The sequence below is a fragment of the Pinus tabuliformis genome, chromosome 2_1 (genome assembly GCF_031772625.1).
Source record: "Pinus tabuliformis cultivar Carrire ecotype Pingquan chromosome 2_1, CPIR1, whole genome shotgun sequence".
NCBI lineage: Eukaryota > Viridiplantae > Streptophyta > Pinopsida > Pinales > Pinaceae > Pinus > Pinus tabuliformis.
Window position 1 is genome coordinate 672,929,157 of NC_142299.1, and position 19,879 is coordinate 672,949,035.

A 19,879-nucleotide genomic window follows, 5' to 3' on the forward strand; every position below is an offset into this window, starting at 1 on the left:
CATGACTTGTTGTAGGGAGTCATATTTTTGGAGTGAGAATTATTTGTAGAATATTGTTTCTTTGTAGGAGAAACAAGCCACTCTACTGTCAACAATTTGTATGTACTCATTTTCCACTGAAATCAATAAAGCAGTCTAGTTGTTGGAGCAGGCCCGAAGACGTAGCCCAGGAGGGGTGAACTCTGTCATCAAACATTGGTTTATTCTCTTCATGTTTTGTCATTTTGAGTTACATGTGAATGTGTTACTCTTAAAATTTCATATGAAAACTAATCTCACCATGTTGAAGAGGTTGTGAAACTTTTTTACCTTTTAAGACCTACTTTTTTACTTATAAAGAGTCAGAGGATGGTCAGATTTTGAGAGGATAATTTCTCCTCCATTTTCATATCACTAATGATCTGGCCACATTTCAGTCATGCATGAACCACGTGTTCCATGGGAATTTGTGGTGTTTTGTCCTTGTCTTCTTTGAAAACATTCTTATCTATAGTTGGACTTACGAGGAGAACCTCCATCACCTAGAGGATGTACTACGCATAATTGAGGAGCATAAGTTGTATGCGAAGATGTCCAAATGTGAGTTTGGCTAACTGAGATGTTTTACCTTGGGCACATGATAGGAGAAGATGGAGCGAAGGTGTACTAGGAGAATATTAGGGCCATCCTAGATTGGCCTACACCCAAGAATGTGGCTGAGCTTAAGGTATTCTTGGGCATTTGCACGTACTACTGGAGATTTGTGAGGGGTTTCTCATAGCTTGCAGCACCCCTCATAGATCTAACAAATTATCATGGTGATAGTTGATAGACTTACCAGGTATGCACACTTTTGTGCATTATCTCATCCATTTAAAGCAAGTACAGTTTCTACTGCATTTATGGAAACAATTCAAAAGCTACAAGGAAAACCAAAGATTATTGTAAGCGACAGAGATTCCATTTTCACTGGAAATTTTTGGATAGAATTGTTTTCTTGTCTTGGTACTCAGTTAGCTCATAGCTCACCTTATCATCCTCAATCTGACGGGCAAACTCAGATAGTAATCAAATTTTTGGAAGGAAATCTTCGTTGCTTTGTATCTAATAAATAGACACAATGGATCAAATGGTTGCCTCTGGCTGAATGGTGGTATAACACTTCCTTCCATCATACAACAAAAATGACCCCATTTATGGCACTTTATGGATATCATCCACCATCCATCACATCATATTTAAGAGAAAATTTTAAGGTTCAAGTAGTGGAAGATCACATCAAGCATCAAGAACAAGTTCTCCAACTCTTAAAGGATAACCTCACCTTGGCGCAGAATAGAATGAAACAGCAGGCAGATCAATATCGCAGCGAAAGAAGTTTTGATGTATGTGATTGGGTATTCCTGCAGCTACAACCATATAAACAAATGTCCCTCAAGCAAGCTAAGAAGGATAATAAATTATCACCAAAGTATTATGGCCCATACAAGGTGTTGCAAAAGATAGGTACTATGGCATACAAATTGGAGTTTCCTGCAGCTTCCCAAGTGCACCCAGTTTTCTGTGTTTCATGCTTAAAGAAGGTTATAGGTGACAAGCTCCCAGTTCAAACAATATTTCCAGAACTTGATGAGAAAGGAAAAATCATATTGGAACCTGAAGCAGTTAAAGAAACAAGAACTCGACAGCTACGAAATCGATCAGTTTCAGAGTATCTCATCAGGTGGAAGAACTAACCCATTGAATATTCCACATGGGAGGATGAGAATTTTATACAGAAGCATCCAAAACTACTCAAGCGTTGAGGACAACACTTTTTTGAAGGAGAGGGGCATGTTAGGTCCCTATAATACTAGTGATTCCCCCATTACTATTGTCATTGTATCCCTTATTGTTATTGTTGTGCCCCTATTTTCCCCATATTATTATTATTGTGCCCCATAGAAGCCCACTATTGTTATTTTTGTGCCCTTATATCATTATTGTTAGGTCGGCTTTGGTTATATTGTGACCCGTTAGACTCCTATATATAGAAAGGAGGTTTTCTCATTTGTATCATCTAAGAATTTTTCATTTGTGTAATGTAAAGGAGGTTGCCCACTCGAAGAGGCTGAATTCTAAGGCGTTTATCTCTCTTTTCTATCTTATTGTGAGCTGGTTTCATAACAAATAGATTATACCAATACCCACGAAACAGTTCATCGGCAAAAGCATAGAGTTAGTGAATCAAATACCATCCATGCGAAGCAACACAAAGTTTTTAGTATGAGACAACATATGACAAGATTGCACATCAAACGACTCTCAGGAACATCCAATCCATCAAGCGAAGAAAATACTCATGGCATTACAACATAAAATATTTGAGGAATTCAATAGTGGAATATTACAATCACTCCTTGCATCAATTAGAAGATCATAAGTTCTCCTACGAAATATTATATCTCCAAAAATGTCCTCAGTAAAAAAAGGTCCCTACAAATGTGTCATGAGGTTGTATTTATAGAGTGAGGGTGACTCATGGCCTACCCTTGACTCTTGAACTTCCTCATGACTCTTCATCTACCCAATGACCCTTAGTCTCCCTCATGACCTTTCGTATTCCAAAATGTCTTATTCTATCAAAGTACATACATCACAAAAATAAGCTATTAACCTAATTCATCAATTTAACAATAGAAAGTTCAGGGATGTCTAGATTGAGTTGTTCTGTGAAATAGGTGCGCCATAGGTTGTATTCTGCTGCAATGGGAGTGATTTGCGACTGACCTTCATCATGTCTGTGTAAGCACTCGAGTGAGTTTGGGATGAGGGTGGTCCATTTGGCATTCACCTGGTTATTCAAGGTCACCATTTTGGTTTAAATCCTTACTGGTTCTACCACATAACGTGTGATATTTTTTTAGTGACTAGCATGTCCTCTACACAGGCTTCTTGGTTATATGTATCCACAAAAACCTATACTTCCTTTGAGATATCCTCTTTCCTCCTCACTTTCCCGACTTCTCCGATAGAAGGAACCCCATGAAATTGGATCATAGATTCTAGGCCACTGAAAATATGCTTGTAAGAATTTAATACCATGTCCACATCTTTGGTCAATTTGTCTTTTGATTGAATCTTGATGTGGAGTTGAACCTTGGCATTCTGCATGGTGATCCAATATTACTTAGGGACCACCACTCGTGCTCCCGGGTACTTAACGGACCATTCATGTATTTTATCTAGAGGAATCATAGCCTCCTTTAGCATTGCAACTCTTTCCTTTGTGTGATCTTGTATTGCCAAGATTGGGGCCACTGTGTGATGCAATGTAGACATCTCTTCGTTGCTTGAGTGAACTAAATAGAGAGTTGCATTCTCTTCCTCTACTCTCTTTCTCTCTTACTTTGAAATTGCATCCCTTTGTTGAGACACGTAAAGCCTATTCTGAAGGTCTGTGATATGTTTTCTCATTTGGGCCACATTGTGTTCCGTGGTGGAAACAAAAGTTGTCCCGGCTAAGGCGATGATTTCCGGGTTCGCTGTGATGTTGGGCATAATATCCTTGGCCGTGGTGACTGATAAGGGCTCAACTGGATTCCTCGCACAATTCTTTTTCCTTTCTTTCACAATTTTGAGGCTGACTTCCTTGAAGGTGAGCCTTATGAAATCTAGGACTTTCTCTTCTTGTCCTTCCCAGAAACCCAGTTCTTTGCAAGGGAAGGTGCCCGTTAGTGAGGGGACTAGAAGGAGGCACATCCAATGGGGGCAGCTCATTTTTCTCTGTATGTAGCTCGATTTTTTTAATAGTCTCTCCTTGCTCAATTCCCCCAGTTTCCTTTTCTTTGCTATTCCTTAATTCTTCCTCCTGCTACTTTCTTTCTCGATTCGCGAACGCTTGTTACCTCTTGAGCTTGTATTTCATATTTTTTAGCTCCTGCTCCAATCTCCTTTTCTCCTCTTCTTCCTTAACCTTACACTCCTCCTCCAGTTTTTTCTTCTCTGCCTCTTCATGAGCCCTTCTTTCCTCTTGCAGCTTTTCTTGTAGTTATTTCTCCTTTTTCTCCTCTTCTTGTCACCTTGTCTTCTTGAGCTAGCCTTGGTTGCTAGAATCTTAAGACTATTTGATCTCTTGTTCTCTTCTTCTCTTAAGCTCCTGCCTTTTTCTTGCCAGGGTGGCATTTATTTGTTCCAACATTTCATTGATGTCTTCATCTTCGAGGTCGCTCAAAATATCTTCAGCCTCTTTCCCATTTTGCTTGTCGGATTCCCCGGTGCCACTCTGTGTCTCTTGTTTTTTTTTTTTTATGTTGGAGGCTCTTTCTTTAAGATTAGAATTTTCCTGGGTATCCTTGAAAAGCTCCTCATCTCTGGCTTGTTGCTCAGTTAGACTGATTTCCCTCGTGATGTTATACCAATTCTTCACCCCGTCTTCATGATCTTGTCTAGTGTGCAGATATAACCAGCTCAACTTTTCTTTCTTGCAGTGGACGGCCACGACTCTCTTGGGATCATACGTCTGATAGTTTTCCACTACATATTCTCTAATGGTGAGAGGAAAGTGGGCCATGGTTTCTTCTTTCCTTTGTTGAGTACCTTTGAAAAGCTCTGTGTCATTTGGTAGCAGAATCCTCACAGGACTATCATTTCCATGACGAACCTAGGCAGGGCATGGGGGGCCTTATGGGTGTAGGTTTTAATCCCATACAAAAATTACCTGCATATGAATTCTAAAACACAGAAAATAAATAATGCGAGAGCAGAACACATAAAACACATATACACAGTGATTTTCCCCTGGATCCCAAAACCGAGACTACCATCTTGATTTTTCATTATGTTCCTTTCAATGTTACAATACATATTTATACATGCCGAAGCATCCAATACCATGGACCAAAAACCATTGTGTCCAATACCATGGACCAAAAACCATCGCGTCCAAAAAACATGTGCAAAAACCATGCACAAAAACCATAGGTGGGTCCGCCCAACCTAACATAGGATCCAAAACCAAAATTTTCCGGGGCGGTGCCCTGAACCCCATAAAGTGGGGTTACAGGTGCCCTTTAAATCCCCTGTTAACTACATGGAAAGAATATAACACAACCTAACATTCTCCCACTTGTTGTTTTCTTTCCACAAGGGGCCACAAGAGAGCTTAGTCATTTTTCCAGGCTTGAAATGCCCATTGTCTCTCTACACCAAGAGAACTTCTCAAAGCTCACAGATTTTGTCAATGCATCTGTAGTAATCTTCAAAGTGTCCACCTTTACCAACAACACCTTTTTGTCTTTTATCATATCCCTCACAAAGTGATACAAAACATCAATGTGCTTTGTCTTTGAATGATATGCGGGGTTCTTTGCCAAGAAAATTGCACTTTCGCTGTCACATTCTATCCTTATAGCTTCCTGTACTAACCCCATACTTGAACTCTATGCAACCAAATTGCTTCCTTGCTTGCATGAGTGGCTGCCATGTATTCTTCCTTTGTAGTTAACAGTGCCACTACAAATTGTTTCTTACTCATCCAACTGACTGCACCTCCAAATAGGTTAAACACATACCCACTTGTAGATCTTCTCTGATCCAGATCTCCAACCCAGTCTGCGTCAACAAAGCCATGATTATCCAACACTCTGTCCAATCCTGGTCTTCCTTGGTAGCACAAACCATAATCACTACTGCCACACAAATACCTGAAAACCCGCTTCACTGCTATCCAGTGCTCCTTCCCTGGTTTTTACATAAACTTTCTTAATACTCCCACTGCATGTGCAATTTCTGGTTTAGTACAGACCATTGCATACATCAGGCTACCGACTGCACTTGCATATGGAACACGGGACATGTCCTCTTCCTCTTCTTTTGTCTTGGGATGTTGTTCAGCATATAACCTCACACCTATAGGAATAGGAACTTTCACCAGTTTACTATCATGCATATTAAACCTCTGCAATATTGTCTCGACATAATTCCTCTGGTTTAACCAAAGCTTCCTCTTTGCCTGATCTCTTTTAATTTCCATGCCCAAAATATAGTTTGTAGCACCAAGATCTTTCGTGTCGAATTTGGAGGACAATTGGGTGTTCAAATCCTGGATAACTTCTTTGTCATTTCCAACCAACAACATATCATCCACATACAAGACCAAATAAATAACATGGTCACCAATGAATTTAAAATACACATAGTGATCTTCTTTGCTTCTAGTGAAGCCAAGTCCCCGTATAAATGTATCAAATTTCCGATACCACATCCTTGGTGATTGTTTTAACCCATATAGAGACTTCTTTACCTTACATACCAGTTCTTTCTTAGCCTTCACCGCAAAGCCTTCAGGTTGCTTCATGTAGATCTCCTCTTCCAGATCCCCGTGAAGAAATGTTGTCTTCACATCCATCTGTTCTACCTCAAAATCAAAAGCAGCAGCAATAGATAAAAGTAATCTAATAGAAGTTACCTTGGCAATAGGAGAAAAAATATCACCAAAATCAATTCCCGGCACCTGGGAATAACCTTTTGCTACCAACCGAGCTTTGTATTTCTCCACCTTTCCTTCTGCATTTGTCTTCTTCTTGAACACCCATTTTCTGCCAATGGGTTTCCTTCCAGCCGACAACTCCACCAGATCCAAGCCTCATTTTTGTGCAAAGATGCCATTTCATCAACCATGGCCTCTTTCCAGAGTTTTCCATCGTCTAAATCCACTGCTTCCTTCACAGTTCTGGGATCATCAGCAGTAACAGACAAAGAAAAATTTGAACAGAAAGCAGATGGACTATACCTTTCTGGCTGCCTTCTTTCTCGAACTGATCTTCTCACAGCCGGAGTTTGTGGCGCTTCATCTTCTGATTCATCCTCTGCTATAGAGTCTGATTCTTCCTCCTTTAGCTCAAACTCTATCTTCTTAGGTTCCTTTGGTTGGACTTCATGTTTAATAACATCTTTCACCTCTTTGAACACCACATCTCAGTTGTACACAACCTTCCTTATTATTGGGTTCCAAAGCTTATAACCCTTTAAACCATCCTTATACCCAATAAAGATGCACTTTTCAGATTTACTATCCAACTTGGTTCATTTCTCCTTTGGAACATGTATATATGCATCACATCCAAATACCCTTAGATGTGAAAGAGAGGGTTTCTTACCAGTCCATACCTCTTGTGGAGTCTTATCCTCCAACGTTGATGAAGCTGACCCTGTTGACCAGGTAACATGCAGTATCCACCACCTCTGTCCAGAATTCCTGTCCTAACCCAGCACCACTAAGCATGCTTCTTGCCCTTTCCATCAATGTCTTGTTCATTCTTTCTGCAACTCCATTTTGCTGAGTTGTATATGGAGTATTCTTCTGTCGTGATATACCACACTTATTACAGAATTCTTCAAATTCCTTGCTGCAAAACTCTCCACCATTATCTATCCTCAGCACCTTTATCTTCTTCTCTGTCTGGTTTTCCACCAGAGCCTTAAATTCTTTAAACCTGTCAAAGACTTCAGATTTCTTCTTAAGGAAATATATACATGTATTCATTGAGAAGTCATTGATAAATGATACATAGTACACAGACTTACCCAGTGATGGAACCTTCACAGATCCAAACACATCACTATGCACAAGCTCTAATATCTGTTTCGCTCTCTTACCACCAGAGGGGAAACTCACCTGAATCTGCTTCCCATATACACAATTTTCACAGAAATCAAAATCTAGAGAGCTATTACTCATACCTTCTACCATACCTTTACCATGAAGTATTCGAAGGCCCTTCTCTCCAATATGTCCAAGCCTTTGATGCCACAACATGGTCTTTTCTCCAGAGACCACTATATTTTGTGCTCCACTTTCAAGAACCACGGAACTGTTGCACCCATCAACAACAGTGCTACCTTGCAGCTTGTACAGAGTTCCAATCCGAACTCCCCGCATCAATACCAGTGCTAACCGAACCATCTTGTAGGTATCCTTCTCGAACACTATTTTTACACCTGCATCATCCAGCTTACTAACAGAAATCAAATTTCTGGCCAATGCAGGAATATGTAGAACACCTAGAAGTGTTCTAACCCTTCCACCTTACAGCTTCAACTTTACTTTTCCACGACCAATGATTCTAGCCTTCCTGTCATCCCCCAAGAAGACATCACCACTATCATATTTCTCATACTCACAAGACCACTCTCTATGGGGAGTGAAGTGAAAGGATGCACTTGAGTCAATCGACCATGCCTCATGATCTACATGTGTACTTGAAGAAGCCAAGTACACATCCCCACCTTCATCTGAGGTGGTTTTCGCCTCTATAAAAGGAGCCTCATCAGATCCCTTTCCTTTGTCAGGAGCTTTAGATTTATAGTCCCTTTTGAAGTGGCCTTCCTTTTCGCATTTCCAGCACACCACCTTTACAGGTTTTCCTGGAGATTTAGATCTCCCTCTAGATTTAGATCTCCCACTCAATGACTTATTTTTGTTTCTGTTCTGGGACCGTCCTCGTATAAACAAGGCATCACCATTTTGGCTCTCCATATTTTTCCATCTCATCTCCTCCGTCAGCAAGGCTAAGACTATTTCATCAAACTGCAAGGCAGTTGCATTGCTACCTATTGCAATAACTAGACTATCCCACGAATCTGGTAGAGAACACAACAAACTGATGCACTTATCTTCATCTGAAATTTTAATATCAACAGATGCTAACTGACTTACCACAGTATTAAATGCGTTCAGATGCTCTGTCACCGAGTCTCCATCTTTCATCCTCGGGTTATACATCTTTTTCCACGGGAATAGTTTATTCACCAGATACTTAGATTGGTACAAAGTCCCTAACTTGTCCCACAAAGACTTTGTTGTAGCTTCCCCTAATACATTCATCAATACTGAATCTGAGACACACAATTGTATTGTGCTCTTTGCCTTCCGATCCAACTTCTTCCATTCTTCATCGGACACTCCCGTTGGTTTAGTACCCGGATCTACCGCGATCCACTGATCTTTATCCACCAATAGATCTTCCATCTTGAGTTTCCACAACTCAAAACTCTGACCATTAAATTTCTCGATCTCTATATTTCCAATGCTCGCCATCTTCTTTCACCACTAGAATCGATCTCGCAGATCTCCCACTGAACAGGGTCTACCACAAGCCTGAGCGAAACCCCTCAACAACAAAGGCATCCCCTTGAAGCCAAATCTGCTTTGATACCAAATGTAGGTTTTAACCCCGTACAAAAATTACCTGCATATGAATTCTAAAACACAGAAAATAAATAATGCGAGAGCAGAACACATAAAACACATATACATAGAGATTTTCCCCTGGATCCCAAAACCGGGACTACCAGCTTGATTTTTCATTATGTTCCTTTCAATGTTACAATACATATCTATACATGCCGAAGCATCCAATACCATGGACCGAAAACCATCGCGTCCAAAAAACATGTGTGAAAATCATGCACAAAAACCATAGGTGGGTCCGCCCAACCTAACATAGGGTCCAAAACCAAAAGTTTCCTGGGCGCTGCCCCGGACCCCATAAAGTGGGGTTATGGGTGCCCTTCAAACCCCCTGTTAACTACGTGGAAAGAATATAACACAACCCAACAATGGGTATCGAACACTCTAATGAACGTTCCCTCTTGGATGGGAAACCAATGTGCTACTTTGATCACTGTCTCCATAGCCCTCTTTGACATCTATGGTGGTTCCTCACAAAATAGCAGCCAGTATAGCGAGGCGATAAAAGATTCTAAAATCACATCTAACATACCTATGTAGGAAGCATCCCAGAAAACCTTGTAGTGGTAGTGCACGAGGTCGGCCATTGATGTATCCCAGTTATAGCTCCAACCCTCAAATTGGCATCTTGCACAGACAACTTCTAGGAGGTACAAAGCCATGTAGAATTCTTGAGGTTGTTTTGGCTGTCAGTGCTTAGCTGCAACTATGTTTTTTTTCAAACATGAAGCTAGGATGTTTGCCCAATTGAAAATAGTTCCTTGAGTGCTGACATCATGCATGAGAGACACCAAGGTGCCATAGAATACGTCACAATATGCCTTACCATACAAGCGGCACATCATAGCAGCAATTAGTTGAAGTACCTTCTGTAACCCCTCTATGATGTATGTCTGATCTGATCTAACCCGGAAATTTGGCAGGTCCTGCCACCATTCCCTCAGGATATCTTTAACTAGGGTTACAAAACCTAAGCGCCACCTAGTATTGAAGGTCTCCTGTTTCTCCTGGAGTCTATAGTAGGCGGCAATGTCTGTAGGGGATATCATAGCCAAGGATGCTCTAGTGTGATCTTTGACCATCCATGAATCCGTATTTGTATTTTGCAAGATCCATTCAATAGTCTATGCGCATGGCAAGACCGACAGGTGTGATGCTATCTGGTGTAGCCTCGACCTTTTGACATTTAGGTATATTGGGAAATCCTCTTGTGTTTCCAGTATGTCTGGCTTTGCAAACTCTTCGTAGATGTTATACTAGGAGAGTTTCGTGGTTTTATTAATGTTGCAAGTTGTATCCCCATAGATGGGTGGCTCCTCATCCTGGTAGATCTCCCACAAATTGCTTCTTGAACCCTTGTGAACGGTGTTAGTAGTTGGAGGAGTCATCTTGTCTTCGAAGGAAGAGATGGATATGCACTCAAGGTGCACATCACCTGGCATGTCGAAAATACAATCCCACGATGAGAGCGACGACATGAAAATCAAGTAAAAATTGCCTAAATGAAATCAACTTTAAAAGCTGGTAGGAGGGTTTTCTAGCAGGTCACAAAGGGAGCTAGGTTGCATGGTCGCAAGGCAAAGAGTGTGACTTAGCGACTTGGCATAAGAGTCGCAGGTTGCACAGTCTCACAGTCGCTAGGTCACATAGTCACTAGGTCACAGGGGTCGCTAGGTCGCAAGGGTCGCTAGGTCGCTAGGTCACGGGAAAGGTGGTATCGTGGATGTGGGCCGTGCGACCTAGGTTTTTGGCAGGCCATGGAGGAATATTTTAGGATTTGGGGAGGTCTAGACTTCTTCCGGGAAAGATGGTCAGGCCTACTGGCAAAAACAGGGATGATCAAGGTCAAAGAATGGTATTGAGGGGCTCAAGAAAGGCTGAACAGGGCCAGGGCACTTGCTTCTTTGGTCTGAGGTGAAAACCTAAGCAAAATGGGATAAAAATCCCTCTAGGGTGGAAGGTGGAAGGTCAGGAAGGCATGGAATGACACTTGGTTAAAAAACATGATTACTAGGAAGGTGAAAGTTCGCCTACCTGGAGAAAACGTGCACGCACCCAAGTCGCAAGCCTCTTTGTCTTCCATGCGACCAAAGGAGCCATTACAAATGAATGGGGTGACCTCCCTATTTATAGTTTTGGTCACACGTGTGACCTTGCGACCTTGCGACTTGGTGGTCGTGAGGTCGCAAGGGTTGCATGGTCGCATCGAGGGTCAAGTGCAACCTATGTGACCTTGCAACCTATGTGACCTTGCGACCTAGTGGTCGCAAGTTCGCAAGGGTCACATGGTCGCATCGAGGGGTAAGTGCGAGTTAGAAAGTTGTGGGTCGCAACAGTCACAAGTGTTTGAGATAGTCGTGTTCTGAAGCTGCGACTGACTTACTTAAACAGGATCTTGCGACTTAGCTTCACTTAGCTGGAAAATATAGGTTTTTACGGGGTTCTTCTCATCTAGCAAACTTCTTCTTAGATCTCAAAGGTGGAGGAAGTCTTGCACGATACAGGGGCTCCGAAATTTTTAAGGATTTCAGAATATTTGGAGGGTTGTTGCAACAACTACAACATAACCACAAAGACACACTTATGAACATGATTGGTGGAGGGAAAAACTTGATATGTAATCCATGGAGATTTATTCCTATGGATTTTCTTTTAGGCAGGTAGAAGAGTGTATGGCCCTTGTTTCTTAATGAGTCTATGACCCTTGTTTCTTAATGTTCATTGTAGCAATGCTAAATGAAGTGAAATGTTTCATATACTAGTCAATGTCCTTTTGATGGCTTAGATAGTAGAAATACTTCTAAATTACAACTATTAATGTCTCCTCCATGTCAAAGTGCCCTACCATTCAACTATAATGTGCTCCCTAAAATAACTTTTCATGCTCATTTAAAGGAAAGACATATAACCAAGGTAGCATAAGAATGCATCCCAAAAGTGGAATTGTATAACTTGTTTTCCTGTGCCCAATATGTAATAAGTAGCCATGAATCCCTTTGCTTCATGATAAGAAAATAAAATTATGTGATTTGCTACGAAAAAGTGGGAACCACATATAAAACCCAAAAGAAATCATGGGAACACTGTTTTTCAAGAGGCATTGTGCTTTATTCTTTAGAGTGTACTTAGAAAAAGAAAAATAAAGATTGATATAGCATTTCCAATAGGAAGGAAGACTCGTAATGTTAAGTAATCTAATATTAGGATCAACGAGTAGCCACTTGGAGTTGAACCTTGATGTGGAGTTGAACCTTGGCATTCTGCATGGTGATCCAATCTTTCTTATGGACCACCACTCGTGCTCCTGGGTACTTAATGGACCATTCATGTATTTTATCTAGAGGAATCACAACCTCCTTTAGCATTGTGACTCTTTCCTTTGTGTGAGCTTGTATTGTCAAGATTTGGGCCACAGTGTGATGCAATATAGACATCTCTTCATAGACCATCTCCATGGCTTCCACAAGGGTCTCGGCCTCTCCTTTGATCGCTGCCTAGAATTTTGTTATGCTTGAGTGAACTAAACAGAGAGTTGCATTCTATTCCTCTACTCTATTTATGTCTTGCTCTGCAGTGGCAGCCCTTTGTTCAGACGCGTAAAGCCTATTCTGAAGGTCTATGATTTGTTTTCTCATCCGGGCCACATTGTGTTCTGTGGTGGAAACAAAATTTGTCCCAGTCGAGGCAATGATTTCCAGGTTTGCTGTGATGTTGGGCACAATCTCCTTGGCCGTGGTGACTCATAAGGGCTCAGCTGGATTCCTAGCACAATACATTTTCCTTTTTTGTACAATTTTGAGGCTGCCTTCCTCGAAGGTGAGCCTTGTGAGATCTAGGACTTCCTCTTCTTGTCCTTCCCAGAAACCCAGTTCTTTGCAAGGGAAGGTGCCTGCTAGTGAGGGGACTAGAAGGAGGCACATCCAATGGGGGTAGCTCACTTTGTTCTGTATGTAGCTCGGTTATTTTACTAGTCTCTCCTTGCTCAATTCCCCCAATTTCCTTTTCTTTGTTATTCCTTAGTTCTTCCTCCTGCTGCTTTCTTTCTTGGTCTGTGAACGCTTGTTGCCTCTAGAGCTCATCTTCCATATTTTTTATCTCCTGCATCAATCTCCTTTTCTCCTCTTCTTCCTTAGCCTTGTGCTCCTCCTCCTGTTTTTTCTTCTTTGCCTCTTCGTGAGCCCTTCTTTCCTCCTGCAACATTTCTTGTAGTTATTTCTCCTGTTGCTCCTCTTCTTGTCACCTTGTCTTCTCAAGCTAGCCTTGGTCACTAGAATCTTGAGACTATATGATCTCTTGCTCTCTTCCTCTCTTAAGCTCCTGCTTTTTTCTTACCATGGTGGGATTTCTTAGTTCTAGCGTTTCATTGATGTCTTCGTCTTCGCGGTCGCTCAAAATATCTTCAACCTCTTTCTCCTTTTTCTTGTTGGATTCCCTGGTGCCACTTTGTGTCTCCTATTGTTTTTTCTTGGTGGTGGAGGCTCTTTCTTTAAGATTAACATTTTCCAGGGTATCCTCGAAGAGCTCCTCATCTATGGCTTGCTACTCACTCGAATGGCATTATACCAATTCTTCACCTCGTCTTCATGATCTTGTCCGGTGTGCCAATATAACTAACTAAAATTTTCTTTCTTTTCTTTCTAGTGAGGCGATAAAATATTCTGAAATCACATCTAACATACCTTTGTAGGGAGTGTCCCAGGAAATCTTGTAGTGGTGGTACATGGGGTCAGCCGCAGATGTATCCCAATTATAGCTCTAGCCCTCAAATTCGCATCTTGCGTAGACAACATCTAGGAGGTACAAAGCCATGTACAATTCTGGAGGTTCTTCTAGCTATGGGTGCTTAGTTGTAGCTATGTTTGTTTTCAAAGACGAGGCCATGATGTTTTCCCAATTGAAAATAGTTCCTTGAGTGGTGACAGCGTGCATGAGGGGCACCGAGGTGCCATAGAATACGTCGTAGTCTGCCTTACCATACAAGCGGCACATCATAGCAGCAATTAGTTGAAGTACCTTCTGTAACCCCTTTTTGATGTATGTTTGATGTGATCTAACTTGGAACTTTGACGTGTCCTGCCACCATTCCCTCAGGATATCTTTAACTAGGGTTACAAAATCTTAGAGCCACCTCGTATTGAAGGTCTCCTGTTTCTCTGGGAGTCTATAGTAGGCAGCAATGTTTGCAGGGGAGATCGAAGCCAAGGATGCTCTAGTGTGATCTTTGACCTTCCATGAACCTGCATCTGTATTTTGCAGGATCCATTCAATAGTCTATGTGCATGGCAAGATCGGCGGGTGTGATGTTATCTGGTGTAGCCTCAACCTTTTGATATTTAGGTATATTGGGAAATCCTCTTGTGTTTCTGGTATGTCTACCTTTGCGAACTCTTCGTAGACGTTATACCAGGAGAGTTTCGTGGTTTTATTAATGTTGCAAGTTGTATCCCCATAGATGGGTGGTTCCTCGTCCTAGTAGATCTCCCACAAAATGCTTCCCGAACCCCTGTGAGTGGCCTTAGTAGTTGGGGGAGCCATCTTGTCTTCAGAGGAGGAGATGGACATGCACTCGAGGTGCACGTCACCTGGCATGTCGAAAATACAATCCCATGATGAGAGCGATGGTATGAAAATCAAGTAAAAATTGCCTAAATGAAATCAACTTTAAAAGGTGGCAGGAGGGTTTTCTAGGAGGTCACAAAGGGAGCTAGGTTGCATGGTCACAAGGAAAAGAGTGCGACTTAAAGACTTGGCATAAGAGTCACAGGTTGCACAGTCGCACAATCACTAGGTCACATAGTCGCATAGTCACTAGGTCACGGGGGTCGCTAGGTTGTAGGGGTCGTGCAGTCGCTATGTCGTAGGGGTCACGCAGTGGCTAAGTTGCAAGAAAAGTGGTATCGCGATCGTCGACCACGTGACCTAGGTTTTGGGCGGGCCAAGTTGGAAGATTTGAGGCTTTAGGGAGGTCTGGACTTCTTCCGGGCAAGATGGTCAAGCCTACTGGTTAAAACGAGGATGATCAAGGTCGAAGAATGGTACTAAGGGGTCAAGAAAGGCTAAATAGGGCCAGGGCACTTGCTTCTTTGGTCTGAGGTGAAAACCCTAAGAAAAAGGGGATAAAAGTCCCTCTCGGGTGGAAGGTGGAAGGTCAGGAAGGCATGGAATGACACTTGCTTAAAAAACATGATTACTAAGAAGGTGAAAAGTCACCTATGTGGAGAAAAAGTGTGTGTGCCTAAGTCGCAAGTTTCTTTGTCTTCCGTGCGACCAAAGGAGCCGTTACAAATGAATGGGGTGACCTCCCTATTTATAGTTTTGTTCACACGTGCAAAGGTCACATGGGTCTAAAGTGTGACCTTGCGACCTATGCGACCTTGCGACTTGGTGGTCACTAGGTCACAAGGGTTGCATCGAGGGTCAAGTGCGACCTATGCAACCTTGCGACCTAGTGGTTGCGAGGTCGCAACAGTCGCATTGAGGGGTAAGTGCGACCTATGAGACCTTTGCGACTTAGCGACTTGCGAGTCGCAAGTGTTTGAGATAGTCGCGTTCTGAAGCTACGAATAACTTACTTAAACAGGATCTTGCGACTTAGCTTCAATTAGCCAGAAAACTTAGGTTTTTACGGGGTTCTTCTCATCTCACGAACTTCTTCTTAGATCTCAAAGGTGTAGGAAGTCTTGCACAATACGGGGGCTCCGAAAATTTTAAGGATTTCAGAATACGTGGAGGGGTTGTTGTAGCAGCCACAACACAACCACAAAGACACATTTATGACCATGATTGGTGGAGGGAAAAGCTTGACATGTAATCCATGGAGATTGATTCCTAGGGATTTTATTTTTGGGGAGGTAGAAGAGTGTATGACCCTTGTTTCTTAATGTTCATTGTAGCTATGCTAAAGGAAGTGAAATGTTTCATATACGAGTTGATGTCCTTTTGATGGCTCGGATGGTAGAAATACTTCTAAATTACAACTATTAAGTCTCCTCCATGTCGAAGTTCCCTACAATTCGACTATAATGTGCTCCCTAAAATAACGTTTGATACTCATTTAAAGGAGAGACATATAACCAAGGTAGCACAAGAATGCATCCCAAAAGTGGAATTGTAAAACTTGTTTTCCTATGCCTAATCTGTAATAAGTAGCCATGAATCCCTTTGCTTCATGATAAGAAAATAAAATTATGTGATTTTCTTAAAAAAAGGTGGGAACCATGTACAAAACCCAAAACAAATCACGAGAACACTTTTTTTCAAGAGACGTTGTGCTTTATTCTTTAGAGTGTGCTTAGAAAACGAAAAACAAAGATTGATATAAAATTTCTAGCCGGAAGGAAGACTCGTGATGTCAAGTAATCTAATATTAGGATCAGCCAATAGCCACTTAAGGTAGTAGGCTGAATGTGTTTGAGAAGTGAAGGACTCAAACTTTTTCCTCCCTAGGTTCGTTTGGGGGATGGCTTAAACTTTATTACAACTGGAGACGACGTTTTATTATCACACGTATCACATCATTGACCTTTGTGGGAAATTTGAAATGAGCAATGATTGATAAATACTTACATAACTAATATTTTTCGCGACTGCTGCTAATTACAAAATAATGGAGTTGTCTTTAGTGCGACTTTTTGAAAGCTTTTATGGTGAATTTTTATGGTGTAATTTCTCTAAAATCTTGCAGGAATTTCTTGAAATCACAAATTTGATAGGTAACTCATGCACAATAGAAGTGCCCTAGCTGTTTTTCAGGGTGTTGAATCCATATATACAGTCCAAAAACCAGTTTAAATAACACAAATCAAGGTTTGAGCTCAATTTTTTCTGACGGATTCTAACACCGGAAAACCCAAAAAATCATACTAAAGACAACTCCCAAAAGAATTACCCACCAACAGAAATACATTAAGAAGCAAAGCTTCCACGTATAAATCAAATAATAAAGAAAAATATTTATATTTCCTTCATTTAAAAAGATTTGCGACGGGTAAAAGAATCGCAACTCCAAACCCAAATATAAAACTGTCTAGTTCACTGAATCTAAAACTGAGGCTAGGAGGAAAACTCGCGAACGTAAAAATGACCGCAACTCCAAGCCCAAATATAAAATCAGGAAAATTCAAACCATGATGAAAACTCGCAAACAGAAAAACAATGGATCGCAACTCCAAACCCAAATATAAAATAGCGGATGTACATGAATTGTCAAATTCCAAGATAGATGTAGATGGCCTTCAAACCTATCCACGTACACATTTTCTACGATTACGTGGAATCATTGATCTCCAAAATTAAACATGGATTACGTGATTCATTTTACATGGACAATGCAACAACTGCCAAGGAAATCTACTCCACACCACTACCTATATAACCTACTCTACTCTCAACGGAGTTACAGATACACGCACACACTTGTGTGTAAGTCTAATTGAATTTCTTTAGTGTTGATCACGGCGTTGCTTGAAGTTCCTGCAATAATACTTGGCTTTCTCCTAAGCTACTTGGCTTTGGCTACGGCCACTAATTCAGCAGCTCAAGAAAAGGTAGGGTCTTTCAGCGACTGCCAGGAAACCATACCTTACAGCAAAGGCATGTTGAGAATGATGAGGGGTCGAGCAGTGGCTGAAAAGTTTGATCAAAATTGGAAAGTAGGCCCGCAGACGTACACAGACCCTGACCGTTCGTTGCAGTGGTCTCCCTTGGGTAATGTACCATTTTTTCAACCTGATCGCATTCCCAAAGTTCCTCTAGGCGTTCCCTTTGTTTGGCTACCATTTCCCAAAGTTCGGCCTCCTTTTCCAAATATCCCTCAAGGGCCTCCATTCAATTGGCCACAACCAGGTACTCCAGGCTTTCCCAAAAATCCTCCCGAACCTCCCTTCAATTCTCCATCCACTCTAGATTCAGGTTTTTCCTTTCCTCCTCTTCCCGACACTTCCCCATTCATTACTCCACCATTTCCACAACCCACGCCCACCACTCCAGGCCTTCCACCTCAGCCTGCCTCTGATGCTCCTTTTGGCACCACTGAATATTTGACTGAAACCGGCCTATAGGAGTCCACAAACCCTTTGCACAGTTTTCCACCATTTCAACAACCAGGTACTCCACGCTTTCCTGCATTTGGACTGGGCACTCCAAGCTTCCCCAAATTTCCTCCATTAAGACCCGGCACTCCAGGCTTCCCCAAATTTCCTCTGGGGCCTCCATTCAATTTTCCACAACCACGACTGGGCTTTCCAGGCTTTCCCAAAACTCCTCTAGGCCCTCCATTCAATTTTCCATGACCGGGGCCTCTATGCCCTCCCTTCGATATTCCACTAACTCATCCCCCCACCTCTGATGCTCCATTTGGCGCACCCACTACTCTAGGCTTTCCACCTAAGTCCGCCCCCTCCGATGCTCCTTTTGGCACCCCAGGCCTTCAAGCGTTCACAACCCCTTCATTGCAATAGTCTTCGCATGGTTTTCCACCATTTCAACAACCGGGCACTCCATGCTTTCCCAAATTTCCTCCAAGGCATCCATTCAAATTTCCACGACCAGGCACTCCAAGGTTCCCCAAATTTCATCCAAGGCCTCCATTCAATTTTTCACGACCGGGCACTCCAGGGTTCCCCAAATTTCATCCCGCCCGACCTCCATTCAATTTTCCATGACCAAGCCCTCCTCGCTTTCCCAAAACTCCTCCAGCCCATCCCTTCAATATTCCACCAACCCCACAACCCACCACTCCCTTCGATATTCCACCAACCCCGCAACCCACCACTCCCTTCAATATTCCACCTCAGCCCCCTTCTAATGCTCCTTTTGGCATCCCAAGACCTTCCAGTCAATAGAAAATCCCATTCATCATCTTTCGGGGCTCTCAACAGTTGTGTTTGACGTATTAATTGTAATAGTTTTTCGGGTTTTTTTTCCTCAGCATGAGTTGTGCTTGATTTATGGTTATCGTTTATATCATGTTGCTACTGATAAAAGTGTAATTGGTAGGGCTCTTGAGGTGTAATAACAAACCTGTGTGCTCTATATATCGCTATTATTATTACTACTATATTTTTATAAATAATCCTTATTTGCTTCTATATACCGGTGTATATTGTTATTACTATATATATTTCCTTATCTGTCCTTTGGCTACGGTTGCTACTACTATTTTTTTCCTTCTTTGTCCTTTTGGCTACCGTGGTGATTGTGCTGCAGCTTATAAATTTAATCATGCCTTTTTTTCTAAATAACCAAATTTAATCATCAGCCAGATTGTTTTGTAATATTGGAAATAAATTATTGTACAGATTGTTTTGTAATATTGAAAATAAATTATTGTAATTATCATAAAGTTTTTAATATCTTTTATGAATCAATAGATTTTTATAGTTAATATAATTTTTTTTAAATAATATTATACATTTTAAAATGAAAATATACCAGGCTAATTAATAAATAAATGTAATTTAGCTTTTTGACATCAAAATAAGGTGTTTTTTAGGACAAAGAAGCATTTTTTTAAACTCTAAATGTTTAAAGTAATGATCATTAAGATTGTAAAATATTTTATAATTGAAAATAATGATCATAAATTCATACACTTTATAGTGAACAAAATTTTCCTTAAATAATATTATTCTATTTTAAAATGAAAAAAAATCAAAAAATAATTTACAA